The sequence below is a fragment of the Babylonia areolata genome, chromosome 18 (genome assembly GCF_041734735.1).
Source record: "Babylonia areolata isolate BAREFJ2019XMU chromosome 18, ASM4173473v1, whole genome shotgun sequence".
Taxonomy (NCBI): domain Eukaryota; kingdom Metazoa; phylum Mollusca; class Gastropoda; order Neogastropoda; family Buccinidae; genus Babylonia; species Babylonia areolata.
This window is the reverse complement of record NC_134893.1, coordinates 19,193,147-19,216,603: the sequence shown is the minus strand read 5'-3', so window position 1 is coordinate 19,216,603 and position 23,457 is coordinate 19,193,147. Positions and strand designations below refer to the sequence as shown.

The 23,457-nt window shown below is 42.0% G+C and overlaps 1 non-coding gene across 1 annotated transcript; it reads left to right on the top strand.

Moving 5' to 3' along the window:
• The first annotated feature begins 14,035 nt into the window (after positions 1-14,035).
• Trnag-ucc (transfer RNA glycine (anticodon UCC)) lies at positions 14,036-14,107 on the top strand. Its single transcript has one exon. It is a non-coding gene; the product is annotated as a tRNA-Gly (tRNA).
• The last annotated feature ends 9,350 nt before the right edge of the window (positions 14,108-23,457 follow it).

Here is a 23,457-nt window from a genome sequence, read left to right as displayed (position 1 = left end):
AAAAAAAAAAAAAGATTACGAGTATCTTTATTACTGCTCTGTTATTTTCTTCTTCTTTTTTTTCTTTTTTTTAAAAATTATATGTAACACTACAAGGAAAATAACTATGTTTCTGTTGTGTGTGTGTGTGGTTGTTGGGTTATTGTTGTTTTTTTGGGGGGTGGGGGTAAAATGAGAGGTGCAGAATAATTATTATATTCCTCTAAAAGCAAAATATGGTTTGTGTTTGAACTGTTATTTATAAACAGGACTTTTCATAAACCATAAATGTTTTAATTTTCTTCAAACATTATTTGTTAGGGTGATGTTTGCATACCAGAAAGATTTTAAGTGTATATAGAAAATTGTTTGAATTAGCATCAGTATCCTTGTGCTGGATTAAATTTGAATAATATGTATATATATATGAATTTGACTGTGTTCAAATGGTTGATCTGTTCAATTTATTTGAATCCAATTTATTGTGAATATTGTAAATATTGATCTAATTTATTTGAATGTTTTTGTGGTGTTATGTGGAAATATCAAAGCAATTTCCAGAAATTACATGGAGCAAAAATCATACTTCACTGAAAACTATGAGGTGCATTCAACAAAATTTTACAATTCAGCTGAATTGTCATTTTCTGCAAGACTTTGATTAAAAGTAGCATGAATAGAGTGTGTGCGTAGCATGATGGTGAATGAACTGATGCATTTGATAAACATCTGTACAATAGGTTTGGTTTTGACATATTATTTGTTTCAAGTTTTGTCACAATTACATTCTTTTCACAGTTATGGTAAGAACAGCATACAGACACAACCTTAGATATGAACCAAGAATGTTAACAAAATTAGATAATATCCACTTATAAGGATCACTAACGATAAGTTTTACATTAGACATTTAGCACTAAAAAGATCAACTATTTCAATTAAAAGTTTTGACTTCAGATTGCTGTTGATTGTGAACAACAGTCAATTGAATTTAATTTCATAAATTGCACTCATGAAGTTCACTCAAGTGGTGCTTTGTACCTCCAAAAACTGCCACATAGAGCTCTCTATTACTTTAATTGCAACAATTTGTACGACAACAGAAACATGATTGAAAAGCAACCCACATACTCTTGTGGTTGAGACTCACATCACCACATTGAACACAAGCTCAGGAATATAAACATTGTGGATTCAGACTGAACTTTGAACTCAACTGCATTCAACATGCCCACATACATACACGCAAGCATGCACGCTTACATGTTTGTACTCATGCACTCAGGTGTGTGCACATGAAAGCAAGTGTAGTGTATATTTATGAGTGTGTTCATTTACTCTCCCACTGTATATCATTGAAAATTTTCTTTCGGAGCCTGTTTGTAAAGCCTAGCAATTCAACACATACAATGGTGGACCAGTACAACCTTGAAAAATAAAACCTGTCATTATGGTAACTTATTTATTACATTGCACTGAAGCTGACTACATTTTGTCATTCACATAAAAAGGATATAAAAGTCCTGAATCAAGGCAGCTACAGCCATATATATGTGCGTGAAATGTATTATTAGCATGTGCGGTGTGTGTGTGTTGCTTGTGTGTTTGTTTTCATCGCTTTGCAGAGTATCATTTTAAAACATGGCCTCAGGTGTACAAGACCTGCTCAATGTATGAGTGTGTATGTGTGTGCATGTGTATGCATGCATCATGTGTGTTTTGTCTGCTTCACTGAATTTCCAAGCTGTATGTGGATTTTTAGAGACGATCAGCTTTTGTTGATAACTGTTCCAAAGCTCTTTATCAGTTGTGTGATTTCATTCTTTGTCCTCACTGATCAGGTATCCTGTCAACTGAAGAACTTCTGTTCTCGACATCAAATATTATGTAGACAGTAAAAAATAAAAGCTGCTAGTCTCCTTGCCCTTGTCTATGCTTTTCCATTTATTGTTGTGTGTTTTGATCTGATCTGATCTTTCATGAATCTGTATATGTTCGGTTATTCAAATTTTATTTCTGGTGAAAAAGGAAAAACAAAAACAAAAAAATCGAAGGCACTGTATGTGATGACATGAAGCAGTTGAAATTGTACGTTTGTTGTGTCAATAATCTGTCAGATAGTATTGTACATTGTGTATGTTTTTTTGTTTTGTTTTTGTTTTTTTGTTTAAAAAAAGAAAAGAAAAGTTTATGTGCTTTGAAATGCATTTTTCAGTATGCTATGGTGACCATTCAGTTTCATATACAAGACTTGGCAGAGCTGGAAGTGTGACTTTTTTTTTCTCCCTCTGCTGTTGTTTTCTGTCTTAAGATGTTACTTACCACCAACTTTTTTTTTAACAGAAAGAATGTACAAAGCATGTTTATTGTGCATAATACAGCTGTACACAGAGAGTGTCTGTTTATTTATAAGCGCAGCAGTACCAAAAAGGAAAGAGATGCTGCACATTTGAAAATGAAATTCTTAACAGATCCGGTAACGCTTGTTAGATAATTATTGATGTTAGGAAATGGTTGTTGAAGGATGTTTGTTAATGTGAAGTACTTTAAGATAAAGTTATATAATTGATGTGGTAGATTCAGAGCAGGGGTTGTGGGGAGGGTCTTGTTGATCTGAATCTGTTGACAGCAAGTTGTGGTATCTGTGCCGGTTTCATCCTTTGTCTGTGAAAACTGTGTTTGTTTGTTTTTCTAAATTGAAAAAAAAAAAAAAAAAAAAAAATTGTTTCTCAAGAGTTCTGGTGATTGGTGTTTCCAAAGTGGTAATAAAGTTATGTTTCAAAATGATTCTACTGCTGTTCTTTGTTTATTTTTTGTTGCTGTTGTCTTTGTTTTATTTTGTTTTGTTTTGTTTTGACAGACTGCATCCCCTCTGAATCTCTATTTTCTCAGACTGTCACTCACTGCCTTTCTCAGTCTCTATCTTTGTCCCTCTCTGTTTCCTTCTTTCTCTCTTTCCTGCTTTCAGTTGTGAATGCATGGTCTGTGCATGCACTTACTTGTTTTTAATTATTTCCTCATCCCCCTATTATTATTTTTGTTTCTTCTTATGTTGATCTTTTTCTAGTTCATGAAACTGTTTCAGCTTCTCTAGGAGGCATCATTGCATTTTGACAAATCCACGTACCCTACACCACATCTGCTAGATAGATGCCTGACACGCATAGTCAGGCCATGAGTGCATGCAGACATGATTTTGTGTACCTACCAGGGTGGACTTCTACAGAATTTTGCTAGAGGACAACACTCTCATTCCCATGGGTTCTTTTTCAGTGCGCCAAATGTGTGCTATACATGAGACTTAGGTTTATCGTCTTATCCGAATGACTAGATGCTCAATTTGTTTTTCCAGTCAAGCTTCAGAGAAAGGGCGAGAGCAGGATTTGAATCCAGACCCTCATGGACTTAGGTATTGGCAGATGAGTGTCATAACCATTCTGCCACCTTCCTCTTTTATGAGACAAGTGGAATGTGAATGTCTGTAAACAGCTGGATTGATTTCAATACAGCTTGGAGATATGGACACCTTTTCTTTCTTTTTTTTCTAACATCCAGTGTAAATGATGGATCATTTTGGCCTTGTTTTGTTTCAAAGTCATTGCCAAGCAAACTATATCCTTGTATACAATGATTTGCGCTTAGACCTCAACAATTGTCCAACAGACTTCAATGATAAGTGACAAACTGATTTGTTGCCAAAAATTGTTAAAGCTCAAGGTCATTATGTCAAGGTAAAGCTTATAATAGCTATTTGCATATTGGCCTCCATACATGTATGTTTTTTTCCGTATGAACAGTGATTTCTCAAAACTATTTGTGACCAACTTCTGTGCATTTTGCGCTTGCTTGTGGACAGCCTCATTATCAATGTAATAGAAATGGTTACTGTGTGCACTGTCAACTCAAATCAAGATTACAGTATGTCACGTGAACAGAATTTAAAGCACACCACGTTACTTTTGGTACTAAGGAGCAGAACACAGTAGAACTGCTGAAAACGAGACGTTTCATCACAGCAGCTTGACCTGAATGTTGTGAGGGGCGTGGAATTTGTATCGGGCTGATGTCCCATCAGACGCACTGGTGATTACAGAAATTTTTTTTAAGCATTTATTTTCACAGTTGAATGTTGTTAAAGAGGCAGGGGATGAGGTTATGGGAGCTGAATGGTGAGTCGGGGAAAACAGGGCAGATGGTAGTTAGGATCAAAGAGGAATATCTGAAATAAATAGAAGTACAATTAAAGATGTGGAAAAACAACAACAAAACATAATGGACTTGGAAAAAGGGAAGTTGATTTATGAGTAAAAAAAAAAATTTTTTTTTTTTTAAATCAACATTCTCAGTGACTTGTGATGACACACTTTAGTGCAGGGAAGAGGTTTCACCAATTCACAGGTTAAAAAAAAAAAAAAAAATTAATGAGTGAAAAAAATTTTTGGTTGTAATGAGTAAATTAAACAATGTACAATAAAGTAAGGGAAATGGGTTGATTGGAAAGCAGAGAATGGGACTGAGGGTGGTCTTCTTCTTCTTCTTCCTTTATACGACCAACATCATTCTGCTGATGATTCTGTCGTAGTTTGGGGAGATTGTCGAAGATTGCGCTGTTGTGAGTGAGGATTAAAAAAAAAATTTGTTTGGTGGCCTGGCCAGCCAGTGCACGTTCAGCAGCCGTGGATGGGGAGGACAGGGGTAGAAAAGTAACTGGGAAGGGTGGCAGGAGGGGGGGGGGGATTGTGGGGAACGGTGGTCAGGAGGAGGGTAAGGGGGAGGGTTGGGGTGATGGGGAGGGGGGAGGGGGGGTTATTTCAGGTTCTAAAGATGGGAGGCCAGCCTGGACTTGAAGCAGTCCAGTGACTCAGCCGTCACAACCGCCTGAGGCAACTTGTTCCATTCTGGTATGGTCCTCGGGAAGAACGTCATTTGCCTGTACCGTGTCGTGCAGGTGGGGATGTCGTAGCTCAGGTCGTTGTTTGTTCTGGAGCTCAGCCTGCTGTCGGATGGTTTGGGCAGGTATGTGGAGTTAATGGAGATGAGACAGTGGTGGAATTTGTAAAACATCTCCAAACAGGCTTTCTTACGACGCTGTTGCAGGGAGGCTTTCTTTGTGATTGAGTCAATGTGAGATTCCCACAGTATGTTGTCCTGGATGTTGACACCATAGTAGTGGTGTTGACATTCTCCAGGTGTTGTCCATGTAGCTCATACACAGGGGCAATCTTGTTCCGCTTCCGAGAGACTCTCAGCGTTGAGCATTTCTGCGGATGGAACTCCATGGACCACTTCTCCTCCCAGGTGGCAAGGGAGTGTAGGTCTTCATGCAGCACTCGCTCGTCTTTTTTCTTCATGATGGTCTTGCTGCACTTTGTCGTCGGCAAATAGGCGGATTCTCGACTTGATGCCATCAGGAAGGCCGTTTATGTATAGGAGAAAAAGACTCGGCCCTAGGACCGAGCCTTGGGGGACGCCGGTTTCCACAGGTAGGAAGACAGATCTTGTTCCCTCCACCACCACAGCTTGTTGTCTGTCCGCAAGGAAGTCCTTGATCCAGGCACTGGTGCGGCCTCTGATGCCGTAGCGACGTAGTTTGTGGACAAGAAATGTATGGCTGAATTTGTCGAATGCTTTTGAGAAGTCGAGGACGATAGTGTCCTCCTGGTTTCCCTTCTCAATCTCTCTGGTCGCTTCGTCCACATACCCTTAGAGTTGAGTCTCACATGACCGTCCGCGTCGAAAGCCGTGCTGCTCTGGACAGAGAATCTCATTGTTCTCGAAATGGGACATGATGTGGCTGGTGATGATATGTTCCATCAGCTTGCAGGCTATGCAGGTGAGGGAGATGGGGCGGTAGTTGGCTCCCTTTTTGAATACAGGTGTGATGTTGGCCTGTTTCCAGTCTTGTGGCAGGGTACCAGAGGAGTATGAGATGCGGTAGAGCAGGGTGAGGGCTGGAGTGATCTCCTCTGCGACCATCTTCAAAAGTCTGGGAGTAATGCCGTCTGGGCCACAGGCTTTATTGGGGTCAAGGCTGAGCAGGAGTTTCTTCACTCCATCTTCTGTGATGTGGAGGAGTTGAGCAACCGATTAAGTGGAATAAAAAGGTCTGACAACATATTTTGTTTTATCCATTTCTTTTTTCTCGTATTCACATGATCTTCACCCTTTCAATGCAAAGTTCTCTCCTTCCTTTCCGCGTTCGTGTGTTACAACTCCCACATTCACTCGCATCAGTGAGTGAGGCTTGTACTTGTATGACCGTTCTTACTCCACCGCGATAAAGGTAGTCAGACTCCATTTTCAGGGGTGTGCACGCTGGGTTTGTGGGTATTATGTTCGTATTTCCGTAACCTACGGAACGGTGACATGGAGTACAGAATCTTTAACGTTGCGTATTTGATCTTCCACATGATGTGTACACATACGAAGGGAATCAATACACTTGCAGGTCGGCAAATAATTATGTTGACCCAGGAGATCAGGAAAGACTCTACCCTTTACGCATCAGTCGCCGGCCAGGATCGAACCCTCAAATGAATCCAATGTACTAAACATTCGGCTATTGTCAGCGTCCGTCGAATAGGACTAGGGTCAAATACTGGCTAGCCGCACTAGACTATCTATCTAATATCCATTCACATCACCATCCTCACACCCGATCACAAATATGGCTCCCTCTCTACTTCTCTTCAAAACTTTTGTGTGTGTGTGTGTGTGTAATCAAGTATCTGTGCAAAGTGGTGTTTGAAATGATCGACGTGCATGCCGCATAACTGCGCTGTTTTTTGTTTGTTTTGTTTATTAATTTTTGTTTTTCTCCCCCTCTGAATCACTCTATCGTATGTTCAACTGTCGCTGTGCATAACACGGTTCAGAACGGTTTCTCATGCCGTCTGTTTGGTTATGATAATATATAATGCTCAATGTAATAATGGTTGTTCCTATTCATCTAGCATAATCATTATAACCTCAAAGAACATTCTATCTCCAGCCCTCCATTTTGTTTGTATGATGGCTGGTACGGTCAGTATCCTATCTACTGACTGAACAAATAGGTACAGTCTCTCTCTCTCTCTCTATCTCTCCTCAAACTTCCCCCACCCCCCTCTCCCTACCCATTCCCCCATCCCCCGAATTCCCCCCTCCGTGGACTTTCGCCTTTGGCTGAATAAAATCTCTCTCTCTCTGGAGGGAGGGAGGGAGGGAGAGAGACGGCATGATGCGGGACTAAATTTTTGTGTACTGAAGTTAGCACCCGAGCTGAGTGACATAAAGAATTAATTGGAGAAGACCTTTTCTTCCTCTTTCCTCTTCTTTTTTCCCCCTTTTATCATGTATTATTCTTTCTTGATGTTGTAATTTTCACTCTTTGTGAAGTATTGGGTCTCCACAGTTACCCCCTCAGTTCACTGATGCGCTCGCTGTTCGCTCAAATCAAACATTTCTACTGAAATAAAACTGTCAATAGTAGATCCCCTGCCGAGCGGTATGGTAATCCAGGACTTCAAATGACTTCCAGTTTGGCCGTCCTTCTGGATATGCTATGTTGCTGTTAAGACGGTAGTTGTTTTATTTTCATTCTTTTTTTGATTTTATTGGTCTATTTTTAAGACAACGCTGAAACACAAACTGGAAATACGGTTTTCTGTCCGTCCGGCCAAGACCCCAAAAATAGACCCAACGCGTTTGGCTGAGATGATAGTTACTGCTATCGCTTGCCTCTGAAAATAACTCGACATTTGTGGCTGTTGCTGGTATTACCTGTGAAGAGTTCCAATCAGTCAGCCGTTGAGAGCCATAAATAACTGCCCATTAAATCATGTATTCTTCACAGCTCGTTGGATATGATTCTGTATTTTAAGCTCATTTTGTTGATCAGTACGGTTGTAGAGCCGACTGACGGCTGCCATTGGGCACTCATCATTCGTTTCCTGTGTCATTCAATCAGATTGAGGATAGGCGCTATATAAATATCCATATCAATCAATCAGTCAATCGGTACGGTTGTGCTGTGTTGTCTACCCGTGAGGAAGGTTGCAGAATGGTTCAGACGCTCATTTCAGTGTCAATACAGAGTCCGTGAGGGTCAGGGTTCGAATCCTGCTCTCGCCCTTTATCCTGGAAAATAAAACTGAGCGTCTAGTCATTCGGGTGAGACGATAGACTGAGGTCCCGCGTGCAGCACACACTTGGCGCACTTGAAAAAGAACCCATGGCAACGAGAGTGTTGTCCTCTGACAACATTTTATAGAAGAAATTCACTCTGAGAGGTACCTGACAAATATACACATGCGCTCAAGGCCTTACTAAGCGTTTTGGGTTATGCTGCTGGTCAGGCATCTACCTAGCAGATGTGGTGTAGCGTATATGGATTTGTCCGAAAGCAGTGACACCTCCTTGAGAAAACTGAAACTGTCTGCCCTGTCTTTCAACGTGGAGAGCTGGCCTTGTGGCAACGCGTCCGTCCAGTCACACACTCGCCATTACCTTCTCCTACTCCACTAGACCTTGAGTGGTGGTCTGGACGCTAGTCATTTGGATGTGACGATAATCCGTGGTCCAGAGTGTAGCATGCACTTGGCGCGCGTAAAAGGACCTGCTGCAATAAAAGGGTTGCATCATCGATAAGGTCAAGTTGGAAAAAAGAAACTATAATGATGACGGTATCTGTAACTGAACAACAAGCAGTCTGAACATAATTAACGTATGTTTGCCAGGAACTGAAACAGAAATCTTAACAACGGCCACCTCGGGTGTTCAAACCAGTGACCTCAGAGATCTGCGAGGCAGAAGTATGATGTTAGCACCCGGCTGTCGTGCGGTTCCACCGTTCATACATGCGACAGATAAAAGGCCTACTGGCATTCACCTATAAGGTCAATGGGGCCACGCACACAGCTAAAGTTTACCTAGAAAGATCAGTTCGGCATTTCATGTCTGTTGACTGGAGTTCAAGATCAAATTAGATAAGTATGTGAGGTGTTTTGTTGAATTAAGGCGTTAAACCAAGGGCCGGGAAATCAATCGCAGACCAGAACATCCCGAAAGCTGAAATGTTAATCACTGCTAGTCTTAAACGGCTCGAGACTGAAACACTATGATGACGACAGGTTCAGTCCGCCGTTACGCAACACAAGCGTCATTGGCCTAAATGATAACAGGTTGCAACAGCTCAAATGTGGAACAGTTTTCCCTGTTGTTTCCAGTCGTCTGCTTTATTATTAGACTGTTTCCTTTATGTTGACTTTATTGGGGGATTTTGCCGACTTCATTTCACATCATTCAGCCGGTAAAGATCACACGGAAAATGGCTGAATAAGGCAGTCTTATGGTCTCTGCACACGACGCAGAACAGTCTCTCTGTGTCTCTCTCTGTTTCTGTCTCCCTCTCCTGTTGTGAAAGAACTTAAAGAAATGGAACAGGCAAAATAGGATGGGGGTGCATAGGGATGAATGGGGGTGAGGGGTGGGGGTTGATATGAAATATGACACAAACTGGACCCGTCACAATGGTAGAAAATCGAAATAAAGAACACCCCCACCTCTTCCTCCCTCCTCCCGCCCCCCCAACACCCCACTCCCTAAATAATGAGAGCATATTGATAGAAAAACAACTTCAAAATGATAGGACCAAGTTTCCCAGCTCTGTCAAAGACAAGAAAAGATAACGATCTGACCTCAAACACCTTTGTAATTGCGGATGCATGTCTATGTTCCCTCAGCTCTATGTTCCCTCAAGTCAAGTTACATGCTATGTCATGTCATGTCATAATGCCATGTCATATCATGCCATGTGCCATGACATATGCCATGCCATATTACATGACGTAAATATCTCTTGACTTGAGGGAACATAGAGCTGAGGGAACATAGAGCTAATTCTCCTAACAAACCGCTCTATGTTCCCTCAGCTCTATGTTCCCTCAATTCAAGTTACATGATGACCAGAGGTCAACTAATGGTCAGAGTGACCAGTGGTCAAGCAATGGTCAGTGTGACAGTGTTCAAGCAATGGTCAGAATGATCATTGGTCAAGCAATGGTCGGAGTGACCAGTGGTCAAGCAATGGTCAGAATGACCTGTGGTCAAGCAATGGTTAAACTGACCAGTGGTCAAGCGTGAGTTTATAATGAAAATGACGTGAGAGAGAGAGAGAGAGAGAGAGAGAGAGAGAGAGAGAGAGAGAGAGAGAAGCAAACGCATGGACAGACATACATACAGAAATACAGGCAGGAAAAAAGACAGACAAATAGAGGAGTATGCGGAATCCAATTACACGCAGTGAGACATAACTACAATGTCACGCAATGACATGACATGTTACTTGACTTGAGGGAACATAGAGCTGAGGGAACATAGAGCTGAGGGAACATAGAGCTGACCCCGTAATTGCTGGGACAGATTCACACAGGTTGGGGATTAGCTTGTAATTTTGGGTCAAAGAAGCTGTTTGTGCCATAGCTATTTCATTCTCACTATTTCCAGTGTACGTGTGTGTGCGCATCTTTCCCATCTCCTCCCTTGTGTGTGTGTGTGTGTGTGTGTGTGTGTGTGTGTGTGTGTGTGTGTGCGCGCGCGTGCGCGCGCGCTGTGTCCCGCTAAGTGCATGTGTGTGTGCCAGTGCAGTGTGAGTGCATGCGTGCCAGTGCGATCGTGTGTGTGTGTGTGTGTGTGTGTGTGTGTGTGTGTGTGTGTGTGTGTGTGTTGTATGTGTGTGTGTGTGTGTGTGTGTGTGTGTGACTCGAGAGAAAAACACTGGAAACACACAAAAAACCCCAACAATTAACAACATTGATCTTTCCCACCTCCTCCCTCATGAAAATAATTCCTTCCCTTAATCCCTTTCTCTTGCTCCCCATTTTAATTTTGATCTGCCGCCTTCTGTTGCCGTCGGGGTATTAATTACTTCGTCAACCTTTTTAGCGTGCGCTGGGTCAGTTGGACACGATGTCTCAGTGAAATATGCTGGGAAAAATACTTCTTTTGTGGTAAAAATCGATTCCAGCCGTCTGTTGTATTTGACATATATATATTTTTTCCTTATCATTTTTACTTAAATCCTGAAACATTTCCTTCTTATGTCTGGAATGGGAATGCCGACTGAATGATTTTATCACTGCTATGATCACATAAAGTCAGTCATAATGTCTTTCATAAAATAACGATTGCCCTCCCAAATACTCCAGTTACAAAGAATGACGGCCGCGAGCTGAAGAAGTAGGCGACAGCTTCTCAGGGTTGCTTCTGCGATATTTCCGGCATAGCTCTTTGAGTTTTTATTAGCCTTACTGCCCTATTTAAGGTCACTTGCTTGTGTCGTTTTGCACACTGACCGACTGACCTATATTCCGGACGCGCATGCGTCACTTCATGACTTTGACTGGTACGTCTGAAGAAGCGACCAAAAACTGACAAAAACTATCGACGTAACTCTTGAGAGAAGACTTCGTGGACTATGATATTAGAGACCATCAGCAAGCATCGCTGGTAAAAATTCCTCCGTAATGGAGATAATTTGAGCCCAGAGATTCACCGCTGTCGACTGATGTCTGCGTCTCACTGTGACGCAACGGCAGCTCCGATTGACTGGCGCGAGGGCTATTTTTGGAGCGTGGGGAGGATCTCCAATGTTGATCGACCTGGGTCGCTGCGCCCCTTTTTTTGGGAGGCCTTGGAAGGGTTCCGAGTGCCGACAAGAAAATAATGACCTTTCAGACAGTTCCATTGCATACTGGATGGTTGGACTCCAAAGATAAAGACACGAAAGCAACAAAACAGTTTTGTCAGTGGACACCTGGCAATAAATCATATTATGTTCCACCCCCTCCAACTCCCTCGGGCTCCCTTTTATTTTAAGTCAGGGGGCGACAAACTGCGGCAAAAAACGGAGCTTTGATTCATGCACATCAGTCATTGTTACAATAATATACCAACCAACCAACCAGCTAGCCACCAAACCAATGACCAACCGGCACTGACAACCAAACATATCTAGTAGTAAACTGTAATCTGATAACTGAAGGCTAACAACAACAGCAACAACAATGATACTAATAATAATGATAATTATCATGATGATGATGATAATAATAATAATAATAATGTTGAAAGTGACTGAAAAAAAAGTCAGAACAATACTCATTTCGTTCAATTTAAAGATGATGCCACGATCAACAGCAGGAGAGAAAAAAAATGACCAATATGTCGTCAATAGAAGAGACAATTGGTGTACTGAAGGGGCGGGCGGGGGGTCGCATAACTGAGTCAGTGTCGTTGTGAAGCTGCACGTGTGTTACCGCACACGCCGCGGTGCACTCAGTCAGTGACGGATGCAACGCCGGATCACACACACATAACAGTGTTGGTGTGAAGCTGCACGTGTGTACACACGCGCACTGACGGATGCTATCACACACACACACACACACACACACACACACACACACACACACACACACACACACACACAGACATTCCTTCTGATTGCGGTTTTTACTATAATGAAAAAGTTGACATTTTGGATTAAAAAAAAAAGGAGCTAGAAGCTCCACGAAGGAGTTAGATTTAAATATTTCGGTTTCACTACAGGAATGTTACACCATGGTAGAAAAAGTCCAATGGTCAAAATTTCAGTTTGAAGAAACTGAAGACACCGGTAACTTGGAGTTACATAAGAACATAAGGAAAATGTATGGTTTCATGGGGAAACATTACCATAATGATTTTCATAAGAGGCAAATCATTTCTCTAATCTGCAGATGGAAAATGAATTGTTTTAGGACGAAATATGTCAGTAATGTTTCTTGCATCTGTGGTGCTCACATAACAGCCGATCATATACCAACTTGCGATATGTTAAAGTCTCAAATCCCTGAACTGAAATCATCTTCAGTGTTGACGATCTTCAACAGTCCATTGCTAATGTATGACTTTTTCAACTCCTTGTTAAATAGTCCAGTTGGTTCGCTGTTATAGTTATTAGTTTTTCATTAGAAATATGTTATATTGTTATTTTTTTGTTTATTTTTGAAACAAAACTTAAATAAATATTTTTCAAACACACACACACACACACACACACACACACACACACACACACTTTCACTTACTCGTATGCGTACACAGTAATCCCCCCCCCCCCCCTTACCCCTCCTCCCACTCGATTTTCCTCGTCTACTATCACTTACAGTGAAAAGACGTTAAACTAAAGAACACACACACACACACACACACACACACACACGTCAGTGGAGTGACGGCGCCCTCCCTGACCCCCTTTGAGCCATGTTTAGTCAGAAAAACAGCTCCAAAAGCGTTGAACAGAACTGGTAACACGTACTGGCTAACGTGACTGAACTGGATTAAATATGAGAGAGAGACAGACACAGATACAGACACAGAGAGACAGATCGACAGAGACAGACACTGAGAGACGCAGGCAGCCAGACCAACCGTTGGCACACAGAGACACAAATAGACATTATACAGACAAAGATATACACTGCGCTAATGTGTCCTTTTTTTTTTTTTTTTTAATTTTTTTTTTTACCCTCCTCCCTCACCTTTCTCATCAATGAACAAGACCCAAACCGACCGTCAGTGTAGTGCAGGCTCATGCAGTTTCTGCCACTGAGCCACGGCCGGCCACTTTATCTTTTGTGGGGTGCCCTGGGAGAGAGACAGAAAGTTTGTTTGTTTGTTTTTTCCACGAGGAAAACTAGCAACCACAAGGCCATCCAAAACATTATAACCCCTCTCGTTCATCCAGCAACTTGAAGAGAGAGAGAGAGAGAGAGAGAGAGAGAGAGAAACATTATCTTGGTCAACAGACTTCCCCGGTGATACATAGCCTACTGCAATTACGCGTGACTATATGTGTTTATGATCTGATTCCTACTGTAGTGTATGACATAGGCATGTGAAAAAAAATCGAAACAGTACGTTAATTATACCTATAGTTTAATGAAAAGGATACGAACTGAGCATGCACTGCCGAGTGAAATTCTCTTCGAGCAGTCTTTTGATATGTAAATTAAATTCGCACTCTTCAGCAGGAGCGTCGGTGGTGTAACGGTTAGCATGGTTGCCTTCCAAGCAGTCGATCCGGGTTCGACTCCCGGCCGACGCACTTTTTTTCATTTTTTTTTTTCATTTTTGTTTTCAATAATCATCTATTTGTTCTCTCATTCTCTCTTTCAATTAAATGTCTAAAATTTCATTTTTACTTTGTATGATTTTATTTAAATGTGTTTCTTTCACACTAATAGACAAGGAAAAGAAAAAAAAAAACCAAAAAAAAAACCAACCAAACAAAAAAAACCCACAACACCCAAAACGTCATCATGGTCATGACCATTATTATCACTGTTATTATTATTGTAGTTGTTGTTGTTTAGTGTTGTTCTTGAAGACTGAGAAATGAAAAAACTTCTTCTTTAGAAAATCATAATTCTCTCTTTCAAGTCGGAAATCAAATTTCTTGGGATCCTATTTACTTCAAAATTAAACTGGAAGAAACACATTGATTCAATGGGGACTAAAGCAGTTAAAAGTTTAAATTTCTTAAAAATTGTGAGTCACTCTCCTTGGGGACAAGACTCCAAAATTCTTTTACATTTAGCGACATCTCTCGTAAGATCAAGATTGACCTGCGGTCAAGAAATTTTCTTTTCTGCTCCGCCGACGTTTCTAAAGAAGCTGCGAATAATTGACAGTAAAGCTGTGAAACTGGCTTTAGGGGTACCTGTGCATACTAAGACCTCAGAAGCCTATAAGCTTGCGGGTATTCTACCACTAGATGAAATCAGAAAATTAAGTTCTGCTAAATATATTGTGAGATGTACAGCAGTGGATGATTTTGAGGAATTAAATATTAGGTCTGATATTGATTTTCCAAAAAATGCACAAAATAATTCAAATCTACAAACCATTCGCACATATGTGTCAGATATTTTAAATTCTTCAGACATTGATTTGCATGATATGGCACCTCGTGTTCTGGTGCCCCTGTCCCTCCCTGGGAGTTAACAAAAGCAAACGTCAACGTATGTGCTTCTGACACAACAAAAGGAGAATCTCCACATATAATAGCAGCATCTGTCAGAATTGAATTAGAAAAAAATTTTGATTATCATTTAAAAGTTTATACTGATGGCTCGGTCCTGGATGATAGCAGTGCAGGATCTGCTTTTGTCATTCCTGACCTAAAAACAGAAAAATCATATTATTTAGGTAAGGGACATTCAATTTTTACAGCTGAATTGGTGGCCATCCTTATGGCTTTAAATCATCTTGTTGATATACCAATCATAGTAAGTAATATCCTATTTTGTGTTGATTCTCAATCTGTCTTAAAAGGTTTGCTCCTTTTTGAGAATAATCAAAGAGAAGATTTATTTTTTGAAATTAGGTATTTATTGCACTCCCTATTTGTGAAGGGTACAAATGTTGATTTTTGTTGGATACCATCCCACACTGGATTCCGTTATAACGACCAAGCAGATAGGGCAGCAAAAAGGGGAGCAAAAAATCATATATATAGTATAAAAGTATATTGCCCATTGTCATACAAGGAAATAAGCAATATACTAGAAAGAGACTTTTATAGGTGCTTGAATTCAAGTCTAAAACCTCGTCATTTGACTCTCTCAGACTTTAGTCCGATTCGCAGACCAATTCTGAGCTTAGCTCTCAGACTATTATCAAATTCATTACGGACCAAGTATTGTTCTAATGTCAAGTGTATGTGCTTTAATAACCTGACAATTGAGCACTATAATTTTTCACTGTAGCTTGATGAAGCCTTTTGTACACGAAAGTGTGTCTTCACAAGTGACTGAGAACGTTGATGTTTTTGACTTTTTGCATTCATTATCAGTTGTTTCGCTTGTCAGCTTAACGACTTCTCTTTTACGAAGTCCTTTAAGTAATTTCCTGTAACTGTATTTAGAGGGGTTTTTTTTTGTTTGTTTGTTTTGTTTTTCTTTCAAATTTCACCCACATTTTTACCCTCATTTGCCCAGTTTCCCCCAACCCTCCATTCATCCACATCTCCCACCCCTTCTAACCGATAATACTCAGATGTATTCATAAATACTTTTACAAAATGTCTTCAATCACCGATATGTGTGACGGGACATTAAACAAAAATTTCTTCTTCATTCTCTCTCTCTCTCTCTCTCTCTCTCTAAATATATATATATATATATATATATATATATATGTGTGGTGTGTGTGTGTGTGTGTGTGTGTGTGTGTGTGTGTATGTGTAAATACATTAAAAAAAAGTACTACCACTACTAATAATATGTATAAGGTGCAAAAACTTGATGAAGTCATTAGGGTGAAAATCTATATAAGTAGTAAATTTCATAAATTAAAACAAAGCAAAATCTGAGCAAAACATACTTGAGTGTGCAGTCATTCTGTTATTAACTTAAACAATTTTAAGCGGATCTTTATGTAACTATCTATAGTACTTTTCAGTGACTGGTTTCTGTTTCTCAGTGTCAATCCTAGCATTTCTCGCCAATTATTTCGTTTTTTCTAAGAGTGCTGGTAGATTTCACTGATTTCTTAGATTCTAAAGACAACTGCTCGCTGATTTTTCGTGTCTTCTATCAATTTTCATTGATTCATAATTCCTTTGATGAATTTCAGTGATTTCTATTCGTTTACTACTCCACACGCATTGTCGTATTCCAGTAGTTTCCATGTTATAGTGATATTTTCATTTTCCATCTTTGATCACTAGTGAGATACTCCTTCAAATCACTGGCAGACAAATAACACTTGAACATGAGGCGGCTACTTCCACTGTTGCAGCTTGGAGAAAACTCTCCAGTGATTTATTTAGTTTTGTTTTCCCTGTAAACAAAAGAACAACAACAAAAAACAACAACAACCCCCCCAAAAAAACAACAACAAAAAAACATGATGCTGCTACCGATATGCTTCATGCTTCCAAGGCATTTTCCACAATAAACTCGGCAGATATCAATACGTCTTTGTCTACAAACAAATGTATACAAAAATACATCAATGTTTTCCACAACTGAATCGTGTGAGAACCCCATTATGTTTTTTTTTACACCTTCGTCAACCTAGCTGCTTTCCACCTGCATTGCCATACACCGAGAAGTGATTTTTAAATTCGATCTAATAATGATGTAACTGTTACAAAACAGCTGTGGTGAAAATGATAATGATTATATGAAAAACAACAACAAAAACCCCAACAAAAACCCACCCCAAACTAACAAACAAACAAAACCAAACAATATGCAAATTGAAAAAACAACACCTGCAAGATCATAGATTTGTCGATAGCGAAGGACTGAAAGAAGACGCCTTTTCCTTTATATAACAGCATCTTTTTTTCTCTCCCCCCCCCCCCCCCCCCCCCCCCCCCCCCCCCCCCCATTCTCGTCCGTCTGTGATCCACAGCGACGACCTGTCTGGAAACGAAAACTGACTGCAGCTGTCTTTGTTGGTTTTCTTTCAAAACTTTCTTTAATTTCTTTTCCGTTTTCCTCATATCCTAACTGTTCATACGCGTGTGCCGCGCCGGCAACAGAAAGGGAAAGCCGGAGAAAGGAGGAGGAGAAAGAGAGAGAGAGAGACAGACAGACAGACAGAGATGAGGGAGGGGTGGTAACAAAAGGGAAGGAGAGAAGGCAGGAGAGAGAGCAGGGAGAGAGACAGGACAAATCATTTTATTGAGAGAGAGAGGGGGGGGGAGAGAGAGAGAGACAGAGGGAGAGAGAGAGAGAGATGGGGGGAGGGGGCAGGTGGTGGTGGGGGGGGGGGAATAGGACAGAATCCACATTCCAAACTGAATATTTAGTTGACGCATCCATCGACCACGTCGCCTGAGAAGTCCAAAATCCGCTCCCTGAAATGTCTTGTCTTCCTTACCCTTTTTTTTTCTTTGCTGCGCAGCACCACTCCCCTATTTTTGGCGTGACTAGGCCAGCAAGGCTTCAGCGCTCCATCGGGGAGGAAAAGGGGAGGGACTTAGCTTCGAACATGCCCCCTTTTTTTCTGGGTGAAGGCTGCAACAGATTGGACGGTGACAGCCCGACACGAACACCCCCCTCCATCACACACACACACACACACACACACATTTAAAAAACCGAAAAACAACAACAACAGCAACAAAAAAGCACCTGCATCCCTCCCTTTCAGTCGCAACGGAAAAACAAATGCATAAAAAAGAAAAGAAAAATTGCTTACTCGTTGTCAACTCCTCCTAAGGGGCAGAATAGGTTACTGAACCCCCATTAATCGTCTCTCCTCCTCACACCCTCACTACCCTCCTTTCTTCTCCTCATCCCACTCCCTACCTCCCACTAACCCCTCCCCCTCCACACACATACACACCCTCCTGCCCCTCCCTTCCCTTCCCCAGTCTTGATATTCTGCAGGCCATAAACTCGTAGCCCCTGGACACATTCTCATTTAATGTTTCTGTGTCGTGAGGCTTGAAGTTTGATGTTCTGTTGAGTACATTCACCCGCACTGACTCTCAGCTGCCTTGACCTCCTGTATGTTCTTGCAAAACACCGATTTATATAAAATGGGTATTTTTTATGGAAAACGTATGACAAGCAACGTGTGTATGTGGGGTTGGGTTGGCGGTTGGGGATGTGAGGAGTGTGTGTGTGTGTGTGTGTGTGTGTGTGAGGGGGTGTGGGGGGGAGAGAGGGAGTAATCAAGATCATTCCACGCCATTCACATTTCATATCACGAAACCAGATTTCAGAATCGTTTGTCTTTACAGCAACATAATTATCTTGTTCCCATCGCTAAAGAGATCTTGTACATGTATCAACCCCACTGCCCCCCCCCCCCCCCCGCCTCCCCAAACTCCCGTCCCTCTTCCCCCTCACCCCTCTGGCTGTCTGTCTGACTGTGTCTGTCTTTCTAGCATTCTGCCCTTCTCTCTGTCTCCACGTTTTTTTTTCCACCCACTCTCTCTCTGCCTCCCTTCTCTCTCTCTCTGTGCTTCCCTTCTCTCTCTCTCTCTCTCTCTCTCTGAGGGCAAAACGCTATGTCATTGTTCACGGAGTACGTCACTCCAGTGACACAAGTATTTTATCTTGTCCCCTTTATCATGGTAAAGGATGGGGTGGATGGGTAGTGTGAGTGAGTGTGAGGGAGGGAGGAGGAGGGGGCGAGGGGTGAGAGGGTGAGGGGTGGGGTTGGTGGTGTGTGGATTGGTCACTGATTAGACGAAGCCGCAATTGCACAAGATTTGGGTACAGACCACTTGGAATGAGGACCGGGAAGACGTTGGGGTTGGTGCGGTTTCGCTTGTCAGCAACTGATATATATATATATATATATATATATATATATATATATATATATATATATATAGCTAGATATGAAGTATATGCGTGGGATGTTGGAACGGACAATTTCGAAGCATACAGAAATCTGCATCTTGCAATAGGTATGAATGGAATATGGGTAGAATTATTCTGTCAAGGTCTCTGTATCACAATACTCTTTACTGGAAACAGGCGACTGAGAAATGCACACACACACACACACACACACACACACACACACACACACACATACCAGCATGCATGCACACGCAGATCCATGAAAGACAGATAGAAAAAAAACTTAACTGTTACAAGTGCATGATAGTTAAACATGCTGTACTTGCTGTCACTTCACCATGAATAGGTTTCTTCCAGTTTTGATAGCCCCCTGACCCGTACATTCAAAACTTGCTGCTTTTCACACACACACACACACACACACACACACACACACACACACACATATATATATATATATATATATATATATATCTAAAGCCACAACCAGAGTGACATTATTGTTTTCAAAACGTGAACGAAACGAAAGACCAACAGAATAAAAAGAAACGGGAGAGAGAAAAACAGAACAAACAAAATTGTTGTTCTTCCCATCGTGCGATCTTTGAATTCGTGTGACCTTGATTTCGTCCCCCCCCCCCAACCCTCTTCCCCCCACCACCCCCTGCCCCATTTTCTCTCCCCCCCCCCCAACGCCTCCACCCCCCATCCCTCCACCTCCTCCTGCGTCTTTTTGGGTCGTGACCTCCACCTCTCCCCTCCCCCCCTCCCCGGGTTCACCCCACTCCCTCCTGACCCGCTGACCGTGTATTCACCCCGTTCAGCCTGTGACCTTTCACCTTGCTGCCAGCCTAGCCAAGCCAAGCCAAGCTAACCAGCGGGTGCGTGTTTGTTCTCGAAGTCTTGGTCATGGATGGAAATAAAAAGTTCCTCCCCTCAATATTTGCCCCCCCCCCCCCTCCACCCCCCTCTCCGGCAGTATATGGAAGGATTTTCACCGGTTTTTTTTTGTAGCGTAATGTGTTAAAATCTTGCTTAAAATATATATTCTATCATACATTTCCCCCACCCTCACCTTCCGCCCCCCTGTTGTTTCAAACACTGTCTTGTTTCGACGGATTTATTTTCCTTCATGAATTCCTGCTATAATCCATGGAAAAAGGTCGCACTGTGGCAAACAGTGCCACGCTGCCCCCCTGTCGACCCCCCTCGCCCCCTCCCCCCCGCACGCCCCTCCCCCCGCCTCCCCCCTCCCTCCTCCCGTTTTTGTTTTTTCCTCCCTTCTTTTCTATTTGCGTTTATTATTTGTTTGCATGTGTAAGTTGAAAGAAAATCTCAGTTCAGAAATCGGGTGCCAATGAAACACTACAACAACAACAACAAATCCTAATTGGGATGTGGGGAGTCATCCGGTTATAAATAGTGCGGTTCCCCTACTCACCCACTCCACCCCCACCCTTCCACACAGAGCACTCCTTGGACGGAAAATACATACTGGAAACTGCCTTTCTTCTACTGATTACTGTCTTCGCTTGCTGCCTTTCCATTAATCTTTGTGTTGTCTCTTCATTTCTCGTTTTCTGATGTACCGAACCATTCACTTATTGCAACTCCCCCCCCCCCGCCCCCATCCCACCCCGAAAACCTGAAGTCTACATAATTATGTGGACACATCAAAAAAGGGGAAATGGACTGCGGGCAATACAGACGGGTTCGTGGAATTGTCCTGGGGGTCGATCTGGCGTGGGGCTTGATCCCCCAACCACTTTACCCATCTCCGTCAGGAGAGGAAAATAAAAATATCTCCTCCATCACCCTCCACACAACACCGTCCTCCTCCTCTTTCTCCTCATTCCACCCCTTTCTGTGCTAGTTCACCACGCCCATGCCTGTGTATGCTACATCCTCTCTCTCTCTCTGTCTCTCTGTCTCTGTCTCTGCTTCTGTATCTGTCTCTGCTTCTCTCTCTCTCTCTCCGCTTTATTGATAGGATAAAGGATGTCTGTATTGATCGATTTCATTTCTGATGCGTTAAATATAGAAGGGGTATATTCTATGTTGGTACGGAAGAAGGAAAGAATTGTGTGAATCAGTGATTGGAGGATGGAGTAATAGGAAGAGGAGGAGGAGGGGAGGGCGGGTAGGGAGGGGCGGCAGAAAAGTTGTAGAAAGCACGAAGGGGCGTGGACAAGGGTGAGGAAGGGGAGAGGAGGTAGTTGTTGTATTGATTTTCACATAACTTGGAAAAGAGACACGACGACTTTACAAGGTGAAGGACATCGGATATACTGTTTTTGCTTTTTTTTTTTTATGAGCGTGGGAAACAGAACTAATGGTCATGATCACAGAATGTTATGCTCCACGCAGCTGCTGTTGATAATTAAAACGTATGTGTTGTTAGTGTTGGTGTTTTTATATTCGTTGTTGTCGTAAAGCATGTCGTGGTTGGCGTGACATGAGTGGATTTATCACCACCACCACTCATCATCATTACCACCACCTCAATCACTATGGCGTCATTTCGATTGTCCGACATGTCAATAGTCCGACGTGTCCGTCATCAGTCCGACGATCATTAACCCGACGTGGCAGTAGTCCGACGTTTTTAAGTCAGACGTGGCGATGGTACCGGCCGAAGTGGCAATGATCATGACAGGGTAATAGACCGACGTGTCATGAGTCCAGCACATTTTTTTTTCTTTCTCTTTTTGTCCAACGTGGCATTGATCCGACGTTCGATAGTCCGAAAATATATACAGCTGATAATCACACAGTACCTTTCATTATGGATGCAAGCATCACTCTCTCTCTCTCTCTCTCTCTCTCTCTCTCTCTCTCTCTCCCTCTCTCTATCTATCTGTGTGTGTGTGTAATCTGCCTCTGTTCCCCTCGCTGTCTGTCTCTCAGTAGTCTGTGTCTGTTTCTCATGCCCCCCCCCCCCCCCCCCCCCCGCCGCCCCCCCCCAGGGCCTCCTGCCCTCTGACCACACCCTCCGCTACTCTTTTTACACACGTATGTCTGCCTGATGTGTGTCTGTCTCGCTGAGAAAATTAGAATATGCTAAACAAGACTGTAATGTATGCGGTAAGGTTATGGGTTCGAGACAGGACAGTCTGTTTGGTTTGTACAATGTCATAGTTCGAAAGAAAGCCACATGCATTTCAAGCGACAACGGCCATACGCTGGCAAAATAATTATCAACTCTTACCATCAGGCAAACGTTTCTATGTTCCAAAATTTAAAACAAATAGAGCTGAACCAAATGCAGCTTTGTTCCAAAGTCAATCCAGCTATCAAATAACAATAATTGATAATCAGATGTATGACTGAAAATGAATGCCAGAGTGTATGTGCGTGGAATATGACATCTTAACTCAAAGTACTATGAATTGCATACTGTTATTATATATCTATGTAAACTTTTAGTATACCATTATATCTATCCTTTAACTGTAATTATCATTGCATGTGTATGGCTGTGATAGTGTATGCATGATTTACTCTAAAATACTATTTGACGGTTTCTCTTGTTGTTGTCTACTGTGATTATTGATTGTATGGATGGTTTGCCCTAGACTGACATCTCAATATGGTATATCTATCTATATACATGTTGAATGACTGTGATTTACTTGTTTTCTGCGGTTTTTACACCACATATGAATTTCTCTTGTTGAGATAATAAAGTATTCTGTATTCTGATAGGCCCGACGCTCCGGTCGGCAGCTTATATCACAGACTGACATGAGCTTACATTTCGGGTCAACAGCAAAGTGAGAGCTGCATGATCAATGGTTTCTCCGTTACAATGGGAAGTCATTTACAGCCTAGTCTCTTGTGAAGGACTAGGACTCTCAAACTAGGAGGCAAGATTGCACTGGCTCTTAGTGCTACAGCCTTGGGAGCCCCGGCGGCTAGTTGGCCTTTGAGAACCATCCCAACACAGACTGTTCTAGAACCCTCATGGCCGAGAGAGTGGGGATGTAACTTGGGCAAGATATTGCGCTCCACTTTAATTAAATTCTAGCCCAGATAGCTGGGACAGCAGTTGCCCAATCTGCTGTTCTGATGGTTATATATGAAGTCGGACAACACTGACTATCATAGTAATGTCTGCCTGTGT